Consider the following 24378-nt stretch of genomic DNA (forward strand, 5'->3'; position numbering starts at 1 on the left):
CATGTGTTTCTCCCATATCCACTGCTACTACGGTTGACCAAGCCACCACCAGCTCTCACTGGGCCATGGGCAAAGGCCTCTTTATTAAACTCCAATTTTTTTTCTTGACTTGCTTCAATACATCTTCACCCAAAAGTCAGTGTTTTTTTTTCCAGCTAAATTCAAATTATGTCTTTCTTCTGTTTAGAACAAGTCTATGTGTTTCTCCCTGTGCTTTAAAAAGACCCCGAGACCTTTGTTTTGATCTACAAAATCCTGCATGAAAGAACTCATCAAAGGTATCTTCTACATTTTTCTTCTCTCCTCACCCACCCTCCATATGACCTTTTTTGATTCCCCAAACTTCCCAAACCTCTTTCTGCTTTAGGATCTTTGCAGAGGTTTCCTCAGCCTTGAAGACTCTTCCCTGCTTTCTCTTCCTCTATTATAGGACTCTGATTGAGTAGTTCCCCCTTATCTGCAGGGCATATATTCCAAGCTCTCCACTGAATGCCTGGAACCATGGATAGGACTGAACCTTATTTTAGACTATGTTTTTCCTATATGTACATATGTGTGATAAAGTTAAATTTATAAATTAGGCACAGTAAGAGACTAACAACAATAATTAATAAAAAAACAAACAATTATAATAATACACAATAATAAAAGCTATGTGAATGTGGTTTCTCCCCAAATCCCTCATTGTTCTGTATTCACCCTTCTTGGGATGATGTGAGATGATTAAATGCCTATGTGATGAGCTGAAGGGAGATGAATGACACAGGCATTGTGATGCAGCATTAGGCTACTGTTGACTTGATGACCCATTAAAAGGAAGATCATCTGGGGGCACCTAGGTGGCTCAGTTGGTTAAGCAACTGTCTTTGGCTCAGGTCATGATCTCAGGGTCCTGGGATAGAGCCCCGCATTAGACTTCCTGCTTGGCGAGGAGTCTGCTCCTCCTCCCCACCCACCCCCCTTCACCCCCCAACCCCTGCTTTTGCTCTCTCTCTCTTTCAAAAAAATAAATAAAATCTTTCACGAGAGAGAGAGAGAGAGAGAGAGAGAGAGAGAGAAGATCATCTGCTTCTGGACCGCAGTTAACCACGGGTAACTAAAAGCACCGAAAGCAAGCTGTGGATAAGGGGGGGATGACTGTCCTTCCTTCAAAGCAGCTGCCCTAGTTTACAATTTGTGTACCTATTTGTTTGCTCACTGTCCATCTGCCACTAACCTGTAAGCTTTAGGAAGGTCAAATTCATTTATTGTTGACTCACCAGACTCACCATACCCTAGGGCTTGAAAGGACACCATAAGATGGTGTCCAAGAAATATTTACCACGGGAGTAAATAAAAGTTTGAATTTCTTTCCCCTTAATTCTTACAGAAAGCACGGGCCGTTTTCCCAGGTCTCTATGTCTTTGCACACGCGCTTCCTTCTGTCCGGACTGCCTGTTCCCCTCCCTGATCTCCAAACTCCTCATTCTACTGTAAGACCCACGCCACCCTTCTTTCTTCTGTGAAGCTTTCTTTCATCTCCCTTGTGTGTCTCTCGACTGTACTCGTGGATCCCTATGTGCATTGATGACCCCTCCCTGGAATCATGCCTCCGTATTTCTGGACCTCTATCCTGTCATGGGGGGCTCTCTGGGGCAGGAGGCATGTTTTAATCACTCTTTGTATGTCCAGCTCCAGCACAGTGGCAGGAACACAGCATTCACATGATGCTCATTTGCAGGGAGCCTACAGATTCTCACACACATCACAGAGAGAGAGAGACAGGATGCAGGGAAAGCTGGCCACTCCTGGTGAATTGGGCCAAGTGGCCGGGTTGGTGGTGGTGTCCCCAGTCCTTCCTCCTGTGGAACAAAGAGCAGTCTATGAGCAGGGAGGATGGCACCCCTCCCCCTGCACCAGCCCCATTCAGAGGTGAAAGCAGCCTGTGTCCATGCCCTGAGAGGGTTTTCCCTTCCTTTGAGAGGAGAACATTCTTAAGGCAGATTTTCAAGCTGAAGTCATCCATAACAAAAGCTGCTAGCCAGCTGTGGCCCAGCAGCCCGGCGCCCCTCCCCCTGCAGCCGCGGTGCCATTACTGCCTAATGGGAGAGGGGTGTGAAGGCTTCCGGGGAAACATCTGGTCGGGGCCACTGTCAGCTGGCGAGTCTGGGACCAGCGAGAGTTCCCCATCTGATTTCCTGAGGCTGCTAGAAGTATCAAAGCCCAAGAGAAAGTGAGGAGAAGGAGGAGCGGCCTGCGCTGGGGGGAGGCTGTCAGGAAGGCCGAGGCCTGTGGCGCAGCCAGGCTCCTTCCCTCCACTCTTTCCTTTCCTGGTGGCCTTCTGTTGGGCCCACAGCTGTGACCTCAGGCCCTTGAAGATGAGGAGTCACTCTCTGCTCAGTGTGTGTGGTGGCGGGGGGGGGGGGCGGCCGGGGGGGGGATCTGAAGGGCAGGCGCCTAGTGGCCTGGTGGGCAAAATTGAGTTTGGGTTCCTTAACCTGGGTCTGTGCTCCTGTCAGGATTTCCCTCTTTGTCTTAACACCGGCTCTTCCACTCCTTCTCCAAGGGTCCTATGATGTCCCATTGATTTCCTCCTTCCCCCCAACAGCAGAGCTGGGACACTTAGACTCGATTCCAGACCTTTCTTATTGTGTCTTCTCACTCCGCTAAAGGCAGCTGTTCTGACAATGATTTCTGAGGTACTGTGGAAATAGGTGGTGACACCTCACTGCATTAGAGGCCTTTCTTTTCTTTTGAATTTTAGCAGTGACTTCTCTTGAAGGCCAAAAATTAATTAATTAATTAATTAATTAATTAAAAAATTTTTTTAGAAACCCTCAAATGAACAAGTGGACATTTCAGGCTCTGTGGTAGGCCTTTGGGGGCAGACTCCCATTTCAATAATCCCGCAAGTCAGTTCCACCTAGGCAGTGATTCCAGGTCTGACTTTCCCTGCGGAGAGGGAATAAGAGTTTGGATTTTTTAGAGGGTCCAGGCTGGCGAGTGAACTGTCTGTAGACTAGCTGCAGCCCAACAGAGCAGACATTATCTTAATGGCACTGATAGATCAGGAGTGTCACACATCATTAAAATAGCTGATTGATTAGAAGAAAATAATTAGCTTGCCCTGCCTTGCTGGAAAGCCTTTTGACATACCAAGAAGGAGATATGGAAGGGACGAGGGGTCATCCATCTTTTGATCATTTGTTTTCCCTCTAAGGTGATGAAAAAGGCCCTGATAACCCTTAGGGAAGGGAAAGGAATATAAACAAGTCGTAGTTCTTCTTTGCCATTTACTCCGAGGAAAGCTATCTGCAGACTTTCTGGAGTGTGGTGTGTTTATTTCAGTTACATAGATACTCTCCTTTAAATCAAACACTCTGTTAGTGCCTTGGAGTTGTAAATCAGTGGTTCTTTTCAAGTGACTTGATAGAATGTGATATTCTGCTTTCCCTTGACAGGATATAAACACAGAAACCTAAATATTATAATCAAGGCCAGCCATTGGCAGGACCGTGAAGAAGAGAATGGAGATTCTAGTGGCTTTTCAATGCCCTTCTTGCCTTCCATCCATGTATCTGTGTCCCCCTTGGCGTATTCAGAGTCACCCTCTTGTCCACTTGGGAGAGAAGTTGACAACCTTATTTGTTGTTAGGAGCAATAGGGTTTAAGGCATGTTTATGCTCAGAGAAAGAAATCCATTGGATACTTTAGTTTTATACCAGCCAGTGCGTTTCAGGCAAAGGCACAAAGAACCTTGAGCCAAAGGATATCTCTAGAGGAATATTCCACTGATAGCCCTTCTCGCTGTCCTAGAAATCATGCTCCTGACTCTATGGGTGCCCTGAGAACACCACATCCGGATCACCTGGGAGCCTTCAACCGATTCTGAGAGGTACCCCCTGCTTCACTCCCCATCCTCACTCTCTATCTCCATCATTGCTTCAAAGAATCATAGAGGAAAGGAGGTTATTACTCTCACATTAGGAAAATAAAATGGTGGCACACCATTGGCTTGAAGAACAGAATCTGAGTTTGGGAGTCAGCAGGAATTGGCTAGTCTCCCCTTTTTCAGTCAGTGACCTTGGTCATGTTACTTAATGTCCCCACAGCAATAGAATACTGACCTTACAAAGCCTTACAAAGCTTGCATCAGGTAATATAGGAGAAAATGCTTTGCCAATAAGTAGTAGTTTTCTTCCCTTTTACAAAATAGGAACTCTGAATTTCACCTGAATACAATCTGCTGACTCAACTGTTAATCAACTTGTACAGCTTCTTCTTTTAAAGATAACATTATTGACTCCATTTTTGAGCATATAAGTAATACATGTTCTTTATGGAGAGAAGAAAAGAAAAGGCAAGGCATAGGAAAGAAAAGAAAAATCTCCTATAACCTTTCCTTAGGCAGAGTCACTAATTTTTCTGGTTTTTAAATTTTTTTCCTGTACTTTTTCAATGCATACGGGCCTCCCCCTTCTTTTAACAATGTTTGCCATCATACCACACACATTCTGTTCAGTGGCTCTCTTTGTTCCTCTAATACATCACGAGTACTTTCCCACATCATCAAGCACACGTAGCATGTGTGTGTGTGTGTGTGTGTGTGTGTGTGTGTGTGTTTTAGAGTTGTTGGCATCACTAATGGGAGTAAGAGGGTATTTGTTCTTTTGGGACACATGTCAGTGATTGAAGCAACTGCTCTCAGGGCAGACGTTGTGGACAATTTTGATTGTTATTTTAATACCCTCATTTCCAAAGCTGGCTGTTGGCAAGACCTTGAGGTCTTGTTTGGATTTTTGTCTTTGGAATGACCAGCTCTGGTCTGGGAGTAGAGATGTAGCATGGCAGTGGATTTCAGCCTTCCAATGGCCAGAAGTCCCCTCTGCATTGAACAACAAAAGGCCACGCCTCAAATGCATTATCACGAAAGGTCCTTAAATGCACAGCTGGCCCAAGGGCAGTTTAGGATTGTAGCAAAGTTGCTTGTGAGTGAATAAATGCAACCATGAGGCAAGGGGCCTTTCATTCATTCAAAAATAAGCATTTTGTGTTGGTTACAGTTATCCTCAGCATGATTTTGTGGGTAATTTTTAACTTTCTCTTTTATGTCATTTACCTGCTCTGGCCTCAGTTTCCTTATGTGCAAAATGAAGATGATAACAGTACCTATTCTCCTATCTCATGCAGTATTAGATGAATGAATACATGTGAAATGCTTTCCGCACCGCCCTGGCAAAGAGCCAAGAGCTCAATGAAATCATGGCTATCATCATTATCATCATTATTATGTGCTTCTCTTGATTTTCCCAAATTTCTGCAGTAAGTTCAATTACCCGTGCACACAATATTCTTAAAAGACATAATACATAGCCATGGGAACATCGCATCTGAGGCCAATAAAGAGAAACAGAATTAGGAGGATTCTTTAGATACCAGGAAAAGGAGGCTGCTGATGTAGACACAGAGGGACAGGAAAGAACACAAGGGAGAGAGAGAGAGGAAAACAGCTAGAAAGGAAGGGACACATAATGGGCCGGCCAGAGGTCAGGGATGGAGAGGGCCAGGCTTGTATATCTAAAAAATGCTCCACTGGGCTTGGGCCCACTACCTAGCACGTTGAGGGGGGAGCTCACAGAACCTTCCGCTCTTCCCCATCCCCTCACCCAGCCTGGGGAAGGCACAGAGAGCATGCGGGGGGAAGTGAGAAGGGAGTAAGAGTGGAAATTGGAACTTGGAAAAGTAGATGAGCTTGTTGTGAAAGGCTCTCTGCTAACTGCTGGCAACACCGGGTCTGGAATCAGCTTGTAGGATAGCCAGACTAGATCTCGATACCCCTTCATCCCTGCCTACCAGTTTCTCTCTGTACCTGGAGACTTAAAGGTCAAAACTGACCCAAGAATTTGGAAGCAGCATCCTGGCCTCTACAGTAGCCATATATTGAGCGTGGAACAAGGATGCTGGCCCATTGAAGCCTCTTTCAATGGTCTACGCAGGACTGGAAAACACCCATACACCACCGCCTGCCTTCCACCGCCCCTCTTTCCCAACTACCAAGCCTTCTTGTGGTATTTTCCAGACTTGCGTGTCCTCTCAGGGAGCAGTCATGGCAGATGCCAAGCCAATTGCTTTATCAATTAATAGTTCATTGTATTCACTGCTCAAATGGTGAGGGAAAGAATCCATTGGATGTTTTAGTTTTATACCAGCCAGGGAGGGTGTGTTATCAAAGTGACTTGGTTGAGCAAGACCCCGAAATTTTTTCCACTTCTGGGTTGATGGCCTGGCTTCCAGAATTCTAAGTTTTTATACATAGGTTGTCCATTGGCCCTATGAAAAAAAACTATTTTTACCTTTTTCTTTTCTGTCTAGCATTGATAGTGTATTTTGGTGCTATAACTCCCAAACAATGGTCAGACTTAAGTATATATACATATATTTTTTAAAGATTTATTTTATTGGGATCCCTCGGTGGCGCAGCGGTTTGGCGCCTGCCTTTGGCCCAGGGCGCGATCCTGGAGACCCGGGATCGAATCCCACGTCGGGCTCCCGGTGCATGAAGCCTGCTTCTCCCTCTGCCTGTGTCTCTGTCTCTGTCTCTCTGTATGTGACTATCATAAATAAATAAAAAATTTTTAAAAAAGATTTATTTTATTTATTTTAGAGAGAGAGAGAGACAGACAGAGAGCATGAGTGGACGGCGTGGGGCAGAGGGAGAGGAAGAGGGAGAGAAGCAGAACTCCCCGCTGAGTGGGGAGCCCTACACAAGGCTCAATCTCAAGACCCTGAGATCATGACCTGAGCCAAAATCAAAAGTCAGATCCCAACCGACTGAGCCACCAAGGCACCCCTTAAGTATATTTTTTAATATGCAAGAATATCTGTTCTTTTTCTGCCATTCATTTTAGTGGATTATTGGATTGTGTGCCCTGTGAGAGAAACTTTTGCCTGTGTTTGGGTTTATAAAATGTTGGCAGCAAACCTTGAGCGTAAACCACACGAGGTCTTTCCAGGGGCCTTACACCATTGAGACTGGGTCAGAACTGCTTTGTTCAAAGAATCTAACTTTGATCCAAGGCAATTTAATACAAGTGACAGGGGGAAAAAAGTAGAATGGGCATCCATTAATCAAAAAAAGGTACGGATTGCATTCTCTGCTATCTGGCAGCCATTGAAAAAGTTACCATAGTGGACAAAGATTGGAATCCAAGGAAGATGACTGGATAAGATGCAGTCTTGGAACACCCAGGCTGGTAGAGAATCTGAGACAGGATTCCTTAAGAAGATGCCATGTGTTTCAAGGGGAGGGCTGGTATAAAAAAACATGGCACTCCGAATTAGTCTAATTTATTTCTAGAAGTGATATTTTATTCCCATGTCAAAACTTTACAACACCTGAGAAAATAAGTAGGAATGTCGTTGTGGTTATGAACGTTAAGTAAATGATGACAATTTTGAGATCTGTGCCAAAATAGGGTAGTCTTCGCTTTCCTCATTCCTCCTAAGATAGTGGTCTGGACTTGTTCCTGTCTAAGACCTGTAGCAGAGGGCCTGTTGGAGCCTCCCCCTCTGAAGGAGGTGAGGGTTCCCTTTGTTTCCTCTCAGCCTTGGGAGTTACTCTGAAGCTATACAGTTTGAGACCAGCAGATGGCATGTGGCGTCAGGCTCGTGGACACTTGGAGCCTGGGAAAGTCCTCTTTCTCTACCACCCAATTCTGAATGTTAGTTAGGAATAAAAGTGTGATCATTTCAGCTATGAGGTATCGTGCTTGATAATCTGGCTCTGTCTTTCTATGATGTCTAGCTCACCTGTGGTGGAAACGAAACTAAATATAACTCGGACACCATTTCGCTCATTTTCTAAACCAGAAATGGACTTGTGTGGGGACCCTCTCGGGAGCCTCGTAGGGTGCTGTGGAATGGAACAGCAGGACCGGCAGAGGATAGGCTCTTGGAAGAAGAGAATCAGAACACCATCCCTATGTGTTCTGAGAATGAAATCTGATGATCTCTACAGTCCATTCCAACCCGCTTCCCCCAGCCCACAACCAAGATGCCTGGAATTGAGTAGAGTTTTCCTAGAATGCCTGCGGCAGGGATACAGTTAGAGAGAGCTGAAAGTATCACTTCAGGTTTTGACAGCAGATTATTTCCACACTTACCAAGCAGAATTCAACTGGAGCTGCTGTTTTCAGTTTAGCACCTTGGCCTGGCCCTCCTCTAGACCTGGTTTTCCCTCAGCCTGGAACTTCAACAGAGATGAAGCTTTTAGGCTTCCAAGGCAAGAGAGGAGAGACTGGGAGGGGTGGAAATATAAATGCCTGGCTGCATGGGGGTGGAGCAGGGACCCTTGAGGTCAACCGAACTGTGTTTCAGGCTCATGCTTCACCTTCACTCTCTAAGGCCTGAATCTTCTTGGGCCTCTTATGAAAAACTTGTTCATTAAAAAAAAAAAAATTATCTTTAGCAGATACCTGCCATTCTGTTATGCCCCCTGCAAATGTGGACACGTTCAGTTTCCTACACTGCGAGTCTTACTTTCCCAGGTAAGGATTTCCCAGTATCCCTTGCAGCCAGAGGACAGGCATGGGACCACCAATCAAACACACCCACATGAAATTGATTTAGAAGTCGGCAACAGGAGGAACCAGACTGGGTTCTGAACACTGTGTGTTCATTAAGTGGCGCTGACAGCAGCATCTCCATCAAGTCACTTCTGTGTGAGGTTCTGAGCTGCATCCCCAGGAGTCTAGCCTTCGGCTTCTTTTTCCCCAGATCTCCCAATAAGTCTTAATAAGTCACTCTTAATAAATTCTGCTGAAACCAAAATGAACGGATTTTATTGTTTGCAATTAAAAAAGAAAGAAAGAAGGAAGGAAGGAAAAAGAAAAGAAAAACTAATAAACAAATTTGATCAGTAAAAGTAAGGTAAATCTAACATGTGGAATTGGTTTAGGGGGTGGGGGCTGCGGTCGGATCAGAGGTGAGGTATCTTTTGTTGTGCGCAGAGTACTAAGGTTAGCCAGTGCTGCTTTCCTAAAGGAGGTGCTCTCTGACTGTGGCCACAATGGCAGGTGGAGAAAAGCCCACCTTTTCAGATCTGGAGCTTCGAAAGGCTGATGAAAACAACTGCTTCTTTACTCCCCAAAGAAGCACTTAGAAGCAATGACTTCAAAGTAGTAGCCTTGGCTAGCAACACCCTGTGACTTTATCCCAGTAATTAAGAATTCTCTGCAAGATACCTTGTTCAGACCCATTCGAAAATTCCAGGTTCAGGGGTGTCTCACCATGAGTAGCTAGGATTTCAAATTGTTTCAAAGAAGTGAGGATTGAAGAAGGACTAGGAAGGGACAGATCACTAGTGTTAGAAATAAAGAGAGGGAGCCTTTCCAAGTGAAAGCTGTTCACATAGGATCTTTGGTGGCTGTGTCTCCACGTACATGCAACTGACAGGAAGCAAATAGAAGAGAGGCTAAGTTTTTTAGGGAAAACCTATTATTGTCAAAGTCACCTCAAGCTTACCTGGCAACTGTTCATGATTTTGTCCTTAAAACGAATTCTAGGCCACTAGATCCACACCAGCAGGAGGAAGTGTATGGAAGTTGTGTATTCTCTAAGAAAACTAGGTTCTTTATTACCCACCAAGGATGAATTCATATAGGCTAATTAGCATGGAGATCATGCCGGAGGGCAGCTTCTAGAAAGAATCACCAACCAAGCAAATGTCTGAGCTAGAAGTCATTGCTATCCTTATTCAGCAGCACTTATTATTTGCTATGCTTAATGACTACTGAGTGTTTCCCATTCTTCTCTTTTTTTAAACTGAAAGTTTACAAATCTTGGTTGTCCTGTTTCTTCTCCACTCTTTTCTCATGGGTGTGTTGAGAGATGATTCATTGAGAGAGCTTTGGGGTTTCAGTAAATAACAGTTTCAAAAATCAGTATTACTAGAAGCCCTTCTCTTTATAATAGAAGATTCTTCAGAGGAAGAAAGACTATAATGAGAAGGAATGTGTTCTGGGCTCAAAATATTATTCGGATATCTAACAAGGACGGAGACCTTCAATAGTTTCCAGATACCGGGAAGAATCATTGTGCTACTGTCTTTCTCATCTGCTGGACTTTTTTTTTCTTCTTATTTTTACATGTGGTTAGCGGACTAAGAGAGGACAAGTGGTCTAGAAAGGATTAAGATGAGTGTGTCCATAGGATGTCCTTACAATAACTTCCTACCTGGACTCTATCAAAATGGCCCCATCCTTCTCCTTTTTAAACCAAAGCTTCTAGTCAATCTAGATGTCAGCTGAGGTACCAGTAAAAGTGGCTCCAACACCTTTGCAGGTGTGGAGGAGTTCAGAGGAGGCTGTGGATGGGTTGGGGGTGCAGTGGGAGGAGTCTGTGGCTTTTCCAAATCAGCCCTCATCCAGAGTTTATACTTTTGCTGATCATTTTCCTACCCACAAGTGCTATCTTATTCTTTTGGTTCCATTTATTTCTACCCAACCTCATGAAATGAATGAATGAATGAATAAATAAATAAATAAAATAAACAAACAAAACCATGACCTTTGTGGTGTCGCAGAAGGTTGAAGGAAGCTGAGGTCTTTGTGTCATGGTAATGAAAGAACTTAAAAACCTCAGCATCCTCAAGGTTAGAAAGACTCCTGGTCACTTCTATCAACACAGGTTGTTGGGGGTTTTTTAAAAGATTTTATTTATTTATGCATGAGAGACACACACAGAGAGACACAGACACAGGCAGAGGGAGGAGCAGGTTCCCTGCAGGGGGCCCAATGCAGGGACTCCATCCATGGACCCCGGAATCACGCCCTGGGCTGAAAACAAACACTCAACCGCTGAACCACCCAGGCACCCCTCAACACAGGTTCTAATACTACCACCAGTTGCTTCCCATAGTTTCTTGGGTCCTTCTCTTCTTTTCTTACTTGTCTCTCAGGAGTAATCATCTCAGCCAAACCCTCCTAATTGTGCCCGATTGGAATGCCAAATTGTCATTTGGCTGTGACTCTATTCCTCCCTCTTCTTCCAGGCTCTGGATCTGATTTGTCTCTTATACTCAGTTACCTATGAAGGTATTATAATAAAGATAGTTTCTCCCTAAGAAGGATTCTGATCCCTAAGTAGTTCTTAATTGTCCTTTAATCCCTTTTACACACAATTCATAAAACTAGTTGCTTTGGGGTTTTTTGTTTGCTTAGTTTTGTTTTCAGCTTTTACTTATTGTTAGAATGGCTACTGTTTTGGCCAAAAGTACTCATAAAAAACTTCAGCAAATTCAGAAAAGTGCAAAGAAGTGAAAATGCTGTAGTATCCCAAACTCGTTGTCTTTTAAAGAAAGTCCCCATGTCTCCCATGTCTTCATGTACTTCGACCTCCCCTCTCTAAGCAAAGCATCAGTGGCCTGACTTTTTAGGGCTGCCTCTCCAGTTTCAGAGAAATAGAGATCCTGGTTGAGCTCCTAGGGGGCATTTGTCAGCATTAAGCACTCCCTCATCTCCATCCATGCCCACAATATTTGGCAGGTGTTCTTCATAGTTTGTGGTTTGGGATTGTAGCTATTTCCTTGTTTCATTCATGATGGGGAGATTTTTTTCCTTCTATTTTTGTTCCATTTGTTGTTTTCATTGGAGTTTTAGGACAAGGAATGGCATAAATATTTTTTACTCGCTTGCCTTTAACAAGATGTATTTTTAAAATAATTATGTGCCTGCTTTTAATTTTTCACTTCAAGAGAAAGTTGAGGGAAGATGTATACAAAATTTAATTAATTTTCAGTTTGCTAGGTGTCTGATAAAGAGGAGCTTTCCTGAAAGGCAGTCAGTTCTGTTCTGAAGATGGCCCCCCTATGGCACTGGTACCCTGGTTAGAACTTTCCCTGGGTGAGATGGCCTTGCTCCCTGGGAGCTATCACCATAGATTGCCCATGCTGAGAGAGGAGACTGCCTATCCCACCAGCTGCAAACACTTACACAGCACATGTAGGGAGGACAGAGGCTGGTGCCCAAAGGCTGAGAGGAGTCCTACCTCAGCTGTAGAACAGCAGGAACCTGCGGAGAAAGACAATCTGCGAATTGCACATCCCTCCTCCTGCTCCATGAGGATCCATAAACTTCTGCATTATCCAGACCCCATCTTGGGAAGAAGGGAGGAGGGGAGATCCTTAGAAGGTGGAGAATTGGCTCTGATAGGGAATTTCAACACTAAAATGAGAAAATTCAGCCCCCCTCCCTCTTTTTTCACCCTGAAAGAGACGGTTACTTAGCAAGTTTATTTCTGCCATCTGTAGGAATGAGAGCTTCAGAGCAAGATTAGATCAGTTATAGAAAACAGATAAGCTACGGGTTTTGTACATCTGATTTGTAAGGTGTAAATCCTAACCCTGAAACATCTGTGATTTTTAGCTTCATCTTTCTGCAAGAGGCAGCCTGCAGGAAGGAAAACCTGCACCGGGCTGGAGCTGACCTCCGTGTAGTCCTACCTCTGCGCCTAACTAGCTGTGTGATGTTGGCTAACCACCTAAACTTCTAGTTCTAAATTTCATCAACTCTAAAATGTAGGGATTGGACCAGATAAGTGATTTTCAAATGTTTTTATTTCATTTCTTTTAGCTGCACCATTTGGTTAGACAAAACCGTATTTAGATGGACAAGATATAAAACAGGTACAGTTGAGTTTCCTCTGGCAAAATAGGGAGGAGGTGTCTGGGACCATGTGCATTAAGGAGTTCCTTGAGTGTCCCCAGAAGTCCCTAAGTTACCACTAAAGATTATGATCTCTATTTTTTTTTTTTAATTCTAATCCTCAATGATTCAAATCTGCCCAAGGCCTGGAGGGTCTGGCAGCAGCATGAAATAATCTGTTCTGTGGCCATGAGCATCTGAGGACATTGGTGCTAATTTGTCCCTTTGGGGACAAGTCAATTATCTTCATGTTAAAACCAAAAAATTCCCAGAACTTTATGGTGGTTGGAGGTTCTCTCATTTACGACTAGGAAAAGAGAGAGACAGAGAGAGAGAGAGAGAGAGAGAAAGCAAGCCCGAGGTAACAAACTATGAACTAAAATGAATTAGATATGAACTAAATATGAACTAGAAATTGGTTACCCTTGTACGAGTAACATAGTAAAGTCACATCCAGGACCCAGCAGCAGCTTAGGATGCCATACGTTTTGGGTGCTCAGCACCATCTGAGCTCCAACAACATCCCAAGGAGTGGATATGATCCTCATTTTACAGATAAGAATCTTGGGATTCCTGGGTGGCTCAGCGGTTTAGTTCCACCTTCAGCCCAGGGCATGATCCTGGGGTCCTGGGATCAAGTCCCACATCGGGCTCCCCACATGGGAGCCTGTGTCTGTGTATCTGCATTTCTCTCTCTCTCTCTCGGTGTCTCTCATGAATGAATAAATAAATAATTTTTTTTTAAAAAAAGAATCTTCTACCAGGTTAAGTAATTTGCTCAAATATCCCACACAGAGAATCACCTTAAAAAAAAAATTTACAGTCATAAAGAAGATGTTCAAATATACAGTTAACCAAAACCATAGAACTTCTCATGCCACAGAACCTACCATTCAGTGACTCCCAGAGCTTTTTGCACATGAAATGGATAAGGAAAATGTTTGAGACAAACAATCTGAATTTTAAATGCAGATCAAAGTTCTTACAGCAGCGAAGAAAGCCTGTGGGTATTTCATGGAGGTTTACCAAGAAAGCAGGCATCTTCCCCTCCACTTCATGAACTTATATTTTAAGAAGCTCAGCCATTCCAGTCCATGCAGAAAAATACTCTCAAAGGAATATTTACAATGTGGATCTTATATTAAACATTTGGTTTTATATACTTAAATATTTATAAAAGCATATGTGGAATAAATTTTAGTCCGCAAACTGAAGTGTGCAAAACATATCAATTTCTTTATTTCTTTAAATCAACTTAGTTTTCTAACTCTCAGCCTATGTCTTTCCTCGAAAATGGCAAGAACATCCAGCTCATCCTTGTCAGGACCCCCTCTCCTCCCCAAAGTCACACCAGAACCCTGAAGGTTTACGTGGAATGAGGACAATGGAGGGAGGGATCACCGGCCTTTCGAGGTACTGGGGGCATCAGCACCATGAGGCCCACAATGGTACACTGGATTCTGGGGGCGCCATTTGGGTTTAGGGGACTTTGCAGAGGGTGCCTCCTGCTAGGGACACCAAGAAGCAACCTCCTCTGGCCAAGGCACGGGGCAGGGCCACATGACCTGTGTCATTTCAGCATGCCCTGTGCTCTATGAGAACCCTGTATTTTTTTTTTTTTTTTTTAATGCTCTGCCGTTGACATCTTGAAATTTGAACAAGGGGCCCCATGGTTTCATTTTGCACTGGACCCTGCAAATTGTAAAGCAGATCCTGCCTGTTTGCTTTAGTTAACCACTCCCTCTGCTCACTTTCTCAGCTGGGACTGCAGCCCCCCACCACCTCACTGTACAGAAGAGCTTCTCTCTGACTCTCTGCCTTCCAGTGCTTCATCCCTCTTCCTTAGAGTCTGGGGCACTTCTTTCTTCAGTGGCTGCAGCAGTTTTCAAAAACAAACAAACAAAACACAACAGGAAAAGCCAAAGACTTCAGGGGCTTCTGTCTTTCATGCTGCAACAATCCCCAAAGGAAGGAGGCACAAAGAGACTAGTTCCTACTTGAAATGGGAAAAGAAGAGAAAACAAATATACAGAGAAAACCCCCACACCTTAATAATTCAACGAAGTATGTTATTACACAGATAACTGTGTTTTAATAAACTGTAAGTTATTTTCATGATCAGCTTTCATGATTTTGGCCTATGAAATAGGCCTTTAGAATAGACCCCTAACACATCCGACTGAAGCTGGGAATGGCTATTAGTAGAGTGACCATAGACCATTCAGGCTCCAACTGGGACACTTTCAAAAGGGGCATCATTAATAATTACACCAGGGCAGTAAGAGTGAACTGGGACCACCAAGGGCACACAGGGTTACATGGTCACCCTATCTATAAGTGACCAAGTCAGGATATGAGTCCAGGTCTGTGGGATTCTCACTGTTTTGGTGTCAATCAGGATATTAATCCGTGGCTCACTTAATCAACTGCCATGGGTGGTTTATCCCTTGTCATTCTGTCGCGGTCCTGTTCACATGGCCTGAGAAAGACGAGGTTCACAAGTGAAGAATGTTATTCATGAGAAGCCCGAGAACTGCATTCCTCCATTGCAACTGGCCAGTCCTCCAGGCATGAATGAGGACAGTTTCATCTCCAATATTTACTGAAAACAGACGCTGAAGTTTGAGAAGCAAATGTAAAGTGCTCATTCCAAAAGCCTCTATATACATGTTAAATCAGTTTGTGGGAAAGAGACCACAGAGATTGTTTAAACATTCATCCTGATGACACAACTGCTCTAAAATATGCAGTTCCTTGTAGTTATATGGGGAATTAATTGCATATGGAGGAAGTCATCTTTTGAAACTGGATTAAAAGGAAATAGTTCATAACTCAGTGATATCAACATGCACACCATTGTGCCTGGGACTCAGCTTCGCCTTGTTTTTCTTATCTCAGCCACTGTCTGAAGATGCTGTTTTCTCGCTCAAGGCGTCATGACTGAACTATGTGGTTCTGCGGGGGTAGAGAGAGAGAGAGAGAGAGGGGAAAAAAATCTGGGGCCATAAGGGAAGAGATCTCACATCGGCACAAGTGGTGCTGTTGGGAGTCTCTTTCTGACCTTGGGTTCTGGAGCTCAGCTCACTTCTCCATGCCCCTCCACCCCAGCCCCAGTGGAGGGCTCGAAGAGCCTGTCCCCCCACCCTGGTCAGGTCCCCCTCTACCCTTGAGCTCCATCAGCATGATAGAGCAAGTATTTGGGAGCACAAGGCCCTCCCTCACCACACAGCACATTGTGATAATCCTCCTTAAATGCATTACCCACAGTTCTTAGCAGGGTCTCTTGCTAACCACAAAGCAGTCAGATAGCTATGTTTAGAGAGAAACAGCTCCTTATCTGCTGCACTCCAAGGGCAATCAGCTTCCTCGAGATGGTCTCAGCGCTGCTCTGGGGCTCCCGGTTTCTCTACGATACAATCAGCCGTCAACCGAAGCTACATAAATGGGGTGGATCTCCCTCCTTATGTCTAACTCATGGCATAATCACACTTTCAGTACATCTGTTGTTTTTAATTTTCCAGTCCCATTAATTCTCCCCCTTTTTCCCCCTTTTTCGTTAAGATAGGAGGAGTTGAGAATACCCATATTCACTTTGAAGTACCCTCACTTAAATGAGCGATTTGAGAAAGAGTCGAGACATGAGGCAATCCTGAAAATATGAATAAAAGAATATAAATATTTCTCCAGCCTCTCTAGTCTTCATTAAAATACGCAAGAGGAAGAAACTGGTTTGCCCTTCTATATTTAATTTGGACTCTAACCTCTTTGAAAACTTCAGCAATATGATTAATTTGGGCTTATCTTATGGAATGTCTCCCCACCTATAAATAAGTCTATTCGTCTTCAGAAGAGCATAAATATGCCTCCCGCTTTCAAGTTATTTTTTAATATCTCTTACATATAATTGTAATGAGATCTATTTTCGGGACAATAGCTAAGTATCAGTTACATTCCCATTATGCTCTATTAGTTTCATGGTTGGAAAACTTAAGCACAAATAAGCTTCTTTGGATGAATATGAATACAATGTTAATCAGAGTAGCATGAATAATTCAAAGAGCAAAGGGACCCTGATATTCAATCTAGCAAGACCAAGGAGGACAAGAAAAGAATGGGAGAAAAGGAGACAGAGAAGGGGAGGGAAAGAAGAAAAAAGCAGAGGATGTAAGGATAAGAACCTGGGAGTTTGTAATTTCAGGTAAAGTATAAAAAATTCCTTTTTTTTTTTTAATTTTAAAAATGTCATCCCACATGATGTTGGAAAGTCTGTGGAAGATCAAAGAGGACAGGACAGACATCAAAAAAGCCCTTTTGTGCCACTTTATTAGCGAAGTGTCTGATTCTCCATTTTTCTATCCCCCAGATTCCCCAGGCTCATGTGAGGCCCTTGGGGTCACATAGGAAAGTGCTTTGTCTACACGAAAACACCAAACACAGCACCGCATTATGTGATGCCTTTAGGCTGCTAATGTTAAAAAATTATTTCCAGTGTGAGGTTATATTTAAGTAGTTAATGGTGCTTTATAACAATAAGAAGTGCTTGGTGATAAAAGCAAACTGCTCCACGAGAGATGGCAGGCTCAGTTCTTAAAAAATCATCCTGCTACACTGAAAAGTTAAGTATCTGATATTTCTCGGGCCACGGTTCCCTGCTTTTATTTGAACTCAAACCTTTCCAATGAAAACTTCCACATGGGACTTCCACATGGGAAATGAATTATCAATTTTTCCTTTCTAGGTCATCTCCCATTGGAAGAATGGACTTTCCGTCAGAAGACAAAGGACATGCTTTTCTCCGGAGAAATATCTCCCCATTGATAAATAATGAGCAAACACAGAACACTGAAATAGTGTTCCCGCCAGTAGTGCGAACCGTGTCAGCACTAACCAGCTGGTCCCTGTCTGTTTTGCAGTCAAAGAAAATGGGAACTCAGCATGGATCTGAGTTCCCAAGGATGGGAGGATTCGGTCTGCCAGGTGTACGCATAGGCAGGATGCCTAACCCCAGGTCATTTTACAAAAAACCTTGCTCAGACATGGCCAGCAAAGCTGTGGAGGCTCTAGGAAAGCAAGCAAAAGGCCCCAGTTGCTCCTTCTGCAACTGGGTTGTTCTCAGCAAGACCTCCCTGAGTTTCCTCCAGTTGGTAAACAAGTGTTCAGGAAACATACTAGGAGTCGTGCAAGATGGTTGGAATGGTGGGCAGTTCGAGAGTTGTGATTTCTCCCCGTTCATTAAAGCAAGGCAATGATCTCACAAATCGAATGTGCATTCAGAGGGGGAGAAAGTGGAAGACCCAGATGGCGAGAGAGGGAGTAGTGAGTAGTTGTCACCCTCTACCCGTCAGATTTCTAATCTACACAGTCTAGGAATTGGGATCATACTTACGAACACGCTTTGCAGGCACAGCTTTCGCATGCAATTATTGTGTAGTAAATCTTGGGCAACACACTTAGCTTTTGTCTAACCCAGAAAGGTGAACTGGAATGAGACTGGCTTTCTGGATAATTCGATCCAATGGAGTAATACCCTAGAGTCGCCTGGTGATGTCAAGGTTCTTGCAGCTCATGCTTTGGAACCCAGTTACATGGGAGACCATGTTTGAACAATGTCCTTTAAGGAATTCAGTAACTAAACCCTGCTGGACAGGAGCCAAGACAAGCCTCTTTAATGCCAAATTCCACTCTAGCGGGTCATGTTATTGGATGGCTCAAATTAATTTGGGCCAGGAAAAAAGGGCCTCCTTTCCCTCAATAGTTGATTTTTTGTCTGAATTATCCAGATAATTGCTTCACTTTTCAACTCTCCTTTGCCTGCATAGAGAGAGGCAACTTTGCTGATTTAGTCTTGTCCTTTGTTGTAATAGAATCATAACCTGTCATTCTCAGAAATCATTCTCATGAAAATGTGTAACTTTCACATATATCAAAAAGAGCTACCTAGTTCCAAACGGTTGTCTATTCTTTTAAAATATTTTTTCATTTGTTCATTGTGACTCATTTAGCAAATATTTACTGGACAGACAAAAGACACATTATCCTTCTGTATCACACCCATTTCTTCAGGAATCTCTAATCAGCAGAAATCTCTTTAAAGTGCTATGAGGCAGGAGGAAAAGGTGAAAAATTGTTGGAAAAGTTCTCCTGCAAAGGCTATGTTTCTTTAAAAACAAAAGTCGAACTTGTGAAAGAAGGGTATTATTTGCTTGAAAAGATTTCAGGCATTAACATTTAATCCTGACAATGTTGGTCCCCTCGAAATAAATGGTATCTCTCTTGGAAGACTGGAGAAGTGGAAATCTTTTTATTGTGTCTTTCCCTCCACTGGACGATCATTTAGATTCAGGCAACTTATCTCTTACCTACTCAACTCACCAGGTCTTTCTGTAGAGGCCGAAAACAGAAAATGAGAGAGACCACATTCAGAGGGGAGTATTTTTTCTGGTTTTCTGTCTCACCCCTCATGTCTGCTCTCCCAACACTCTTTCCCAAACTTAGCAGCCTGTTTGAAAAAAGAAAGCAATTCATACTTCAAGGTAACCCATATGTTATGTGTGTGTGTCTCTCTCTCTCCTCTCTCTCTTTTCCTTTTAGATTTTATTTATTTATTTATTTATTTATTTATTTATTTATTTATTTATTTGAGAGAGAGGGCACAAGCTAGGGGAGGGGGCCCAGGGAGGAGAAGCAGACTCCTTGCTGATGTAGGACTCGATTCCAGGACCCCGGGATCATGACCTGGGCTGAAGGCAGACGCTTAACCAACTGAGCCACCCAGGAACCTCTGAATCTCTTTTTCTTAAGGGGTATTGATAATTGTTGTCTTACTTGTCTCTTGTCAGCAAAAACAACAGATATCAAATGGACCTCTCCTGCTGAATAAAAGAAGTTATGTTACCTAAGGACCAGGGAGATGAAGTTATGTCCTGAGGGTGCCAACGCTCAATGTTAGACTTACTGATCATTTTGAGTTCCTTAAGTACCATCTGCGGTGACCTGGAAGTGGGGAATTCAAGGAAAAGGTGGACAATCACAGTTACTGGACAATAAAGCCAGGAGGCTCACCTGTTACTTGCCTCGTTGTGTTACTGTCTCATGAGTGACATCTACCCACCGCCAGCCCTTCAGGAGGGGTCAAGCAGAGGACAGAAAAGGTCATAGGAGGATTCAAGCATCAGATGAGTAGATGGACTGATGATTCTAAATTACCTTTTAATCTTGAAGTTGTGTGAATCTGTATTAAAATTTTTGTTTATTGTTTCCGTCTGTCATCCTGTGTGTGTGAGAGAGAAGGTAAAATGTAATGCACATGCAGGAAGTACATGAATCAAACACCTGTAAAATCACCGTTTAGGTCACAAATAGAACACAGCCAGCACCTCAGAAGTCTCCCCAGGACCCTTCCCAATCTCATGGTCCCCTCTCCCCACTTTTATGGTGAACACCTTTTCTTTATTGATCTGTCCCCTAAGTATAGATGGATCCATAGACAACGTGGTTTGATTCGCCTGTGTTCTCAAGTTTATATCAACAGAACCACGTTGTACTTGTATGTTTTGCTGTTTTTGTTCAACCTTATATCTATAAAATGTAGCTGTCCTTAATTCATTTTGTTGCTGGATCCAGACAAGTTTTGTTGGGTGAGAGCTTAGGCCAGTCCTGAACTCCCATGTCTAGGTGCTTAGTACTTCAATGGGACTGGTTACTACAAGTCCAGGCTTCATTGCATTAAATAGAATCCCCTGGAGCTAATTTAGACAGGCAGAGATTTACTGCAGGTTTTATGAGACAGGTAGAATCATTGGAAAGGCAGGCAGGATAGTTTTGGGGTGAGCTTTCAGTAACCTTCCTCTCCTCTCCTGCCCTCCATGCCCAGCGCACCCTAGTACAGGCACCCAAACACTGCCCACCACTCTATGATCAGGATCTGTCAGGCCTTGATCTTGAAGCTACTGCAGTCAGAAACTGTTTAATTGATTAAGAAAGTACCATGCTAGGAAGCCATAAATGCTACAGACCCCAGAACCCCTCTGTGCTTGATACAAATGTCACCAGCAAAAAAAGTGGACCTGTTCGTCTTTCTTCTTGATGCCTGTGAAAGGTGTCAATGCTTACGGCTAAACCTCTGCTGGCATTGCCAGGAAGGACCAACTACTTCCCATGACGTGCTTGCCCAGCAGAAATAACAAAAGCAATATGAAAGCAGTCAGTGTGTAGAGTCTAAAAATTTCTAGAATTTTAGCTGCAGTTAAGTAGGAAAATGTCTTTCACTTTCCAGTCTCTGCTATACAGGAAATCTCATTACAGCAATGGTCTTCACACAGGGGCTCAGGACTCATCATTCATTAATCATGAAAACATTGGAAGAAATGAAATAGAACAGAAGAAAGATTTCAGAGGGCATCAACTCAGTAAGGTTAAATACTGTTTTGTTCCACACATACACACATATTTGTGTATGCTGGATTGCATGTAAGATGACTTCCTTACTGCGGATTGAGTGGGAAAAGAAGTTTGAAAGTCACCACACTAAAAGGGAAGTGAAATAGATGTTGAGTGTCAATCCACCGTCTCCACCACAACTCCTACTACTGTTGGACGCAGTGTAATACACATCGTCAACGATGGGACGTTTGGCAAGTCTTGTTGGCCAGTGTCTTTTAACAGTCCACTGTGGAGCATCTTAGTATCTGGATCATCTTTTCAGCCTGACTAAATCAGAAGCAAGAGACAATGTTGGCAGTGTGGATCAAGTCCTCTCCACAAATTCCTTAAATTCAGCTGGGATCAGCTCCAGGAAAGCTAGGGCTTGGCACTCTGTGCTTTACAAATACCTGGTGGAGTGCTGTGACAGTGCCACACGTTTGTGTCCATCTGTTCTGCTTTCGAAATAATCCTCCGTGAGTCCGGTAGTGATCTTTGTGAGACACCAACCTGATTGTTTCACTCTATTTTAAAGCATTAAGTGGCTTTATAGCCCCTTGACGTATAGCTCTGATTCCCAAACTTCAGGTATTTATTAAAATACAAATTCCCAGATCATCTTCAGGGATTCTAATTTAATAGCCTTGGGATGGGGCCCAGGAATGTGTACTTTTAGAGGGAACCTTGGTGAATAAAAACCAGACTCCTTAGCATGATCAAAGCAATTTGCCTCCACACCAACCTGGACTCACCTCAGTTTTTCCAGGCTCTTCCTCCTTGTCCTACCACCAGTCTCCCTTCCCTCCTCTCTAACCTCCTCCTCCCATAGACCATAAACTACTTCTATGTCCTTCAATCCTACACTATCACATGCTGCTTCTTCTAACTGGAACAATCTGCTTATTTGCACTCTTATCAAGTATCTCCCAAGCTCCTGTTCACCTTAAAGGACCCAGCTCCAATATCACCTCTCTAAGAAACCTTCCTTTATATGCTAATAAAGTTGATGTCCCTTTGGTATTCCATATAATTTATACCATATAATTTATAAAGTAAGTATTAATTATAATACATTGTTGTAATCACACTGAATTGTAATTAGTTGTTGGCATTATTTTCCTCTGCTAAAACCAAGACATTATTAGATATGAACATTTTGTCTCATGATTTTTGTATCTCTGCTGCCTATCACATATCAAAGTACTATAAATATTTATTGGATGAATGCAATAAATATGGATGGATGGTTAAATAGGTACAATGGTAACTTCTCCAAGGTAGTTTTTCTTCTGATATTGATCTTTAATGGAATTAGGACTGTTACTGCTAGAACAATTAATCTTCCATCAGGATAGCTGATGCCTTTGGAAAACAAAACAAACTATGTGTTAAGGCCAACTTCCATAGGATTCAGCAGGAGCCATCAATGGATGTGAAGGCTGATGTGTAGAGGTTTGACTAGGAACCAATTATTGGCACAGTCTCAAAGTATCTTCCCAGAAAAATCATCCAAGAATCTCTAAGAACTCCAAGCACAAGAAACATAAAACTATACCAAGGCCAATAATCAAACTTCTCAAAAGCAGTGATAAATAGAAAATCTTATAAGCAGGTAGAGAAAGACCACATGTTACAACAGAGAAACAAAGATAAAGTAGATAGTGAGTCCATCATCTGGAACTATGCAAACAAGAAGACACTGAGCAACATCCTTAAAATCCTGAAGGAAAAATGACTATCAACCCAGAAATCTATACTTGATGAAATACTTTTTCTATCATACAAAGGCTGAAAGAATTTATCACCAGCAGCACCTCAGTGCAAGAAATGTTAAAGGAAATCCTTCAAGTAGAAGGAAAACGTTACCAGATGAAAATGTGGATCTACTCAAAAGAATGAAGAAACTATGGAAAAATACATAAGATTTATTTTGTTATTATTTAAATTTCTTTTTAAAATATTTCACTATTTAAATGAAAATTATACCAATGTACTATGGGTTTTATGACATATGTGTAGATAAAATGGATGAAAACAATATCGTAAGGGCTAGGAAGGCAGAAATGAAAGCATATTATAGATCTGGATTATATGGGAACTTTTTCAACAACTCTATTCCAAGAACTTCAACAACACAGATGAAATCGATAAATTCCTTAAAAGACACAAACCCTACTGAAGCTCTCAAAAGAAGAAATATATAGTCTGCTGCACACTGTATCTATTAAAAAATTGAATTTATAGTTATAAACCTTCTAGGCTTAGAAGGAAATTTTAGGGAAAAAAAATAGTGACACCACTTATGAATTCCACCAAATATTTAGGGACTAGATAACACTAATTCTATACAAACTCTTCCAGAAAATTAAAGGGAATGCAATACTTCCCATCTTATTCTGTAAACTCACTATTACCTTGAGTCCAAAACCAAACAAGGACATTACAAAATAAGAAAATTACAGATCAATATTCCTCATGAACATAGATATTTATTACTTCATTTTGAAACCAAATTAAAAAAATCAAATCCAAGCATCTATGAAAGGAATAATACATTACAACCAGGTGAGGTTTATCCCAAGAATGCAAGCTTAGTTTGACATTCAAATCAATCAGTGTAATTCATCGCACTAACATGCTAAAAAAATAAAAACTATATCATCATCTGAATATATGCAAAAATAGCATTTGACAAAAATCCAACATCCATCCCTGATAGAAACTCTCAGCAAACTGGGAATAGAAGAGAACTTCTCAATCTAATAAAAGGCATCTAAGAAAACCTAGAGCCTACACAGTACTTAATGGTGAAAGAGCGAATGCTTGCTTGCTTTCTTTCTTTCTTCTTTCTTTCTTTCTTTCTTTCTTTCTTTCTTTCTTTCTTTCTTATTTTTGAGTGAATGCTTTCTGCTTAAGTTTAGGAGGAAGAAAAAGATGCGCTTTCTCATACTGCTATTCAACATCATACTGGCTGTTTAGACAGAAGTAATAAGGTAAGAAAAATGCCACTTATCTTGGAAAGAAAGGAGTAAAAAATGCTTTTTCTTTGCAGAGTGCGTGATTGTCTATGCAGAAAATCTGATGGCACCTACAAAAATCTCCTAGAATAAGTAAATTTAGCGAATTTGAAGGATAAAAGATCAATGATCAATAACAAAATCAATTGTTTTTCTATAAATTAGTAATTGGAAATTAAAATAAAAAATATTATTTGGAATAACATTAAGAATATAAGATAAATCTGACAGAAGATTGGCAAGCCTCATACACTGAAAAC

At 42.3% G+C, this 24378-nt stretch overlaps 1 long non-coding RNA gene across 1 annotated transcript; it reads left to right on the forward strand.

Annotated features, from left to right (window-relative positions):
* Positions 1 to 966: 966 nt before the first annotated feature.
* Positions 967 to 19949, forward strand: LOC125755992 (uncharacterized). Its single transcript, XR_007413712.1, has 3 exons — positions 967 to 1092; positions 3796 to 3874; positions 19520 to 19949. It is a non-coding gene; the product is annotated as an uncharacterized LOC125755992 (long non-coding RNA).
* Positions 19950 to 24378: the final 4429 nt, after the last annotated feature.

The sequence above is a fragment of the Canis lupus genome, chromosome 10 (assembly GCF_003254725.2).
Source record: "Canis lupus dingo isolate Sandy chromosome 10, ASM325472v2, whole genome shotgun sequence".
Taxonomy (NCBI): domain Eukaryota; kingdom Metazoa; phylum Chordata; class Mammalia; order Carnivora; family Canidae; genus Canis; species Canis lupus.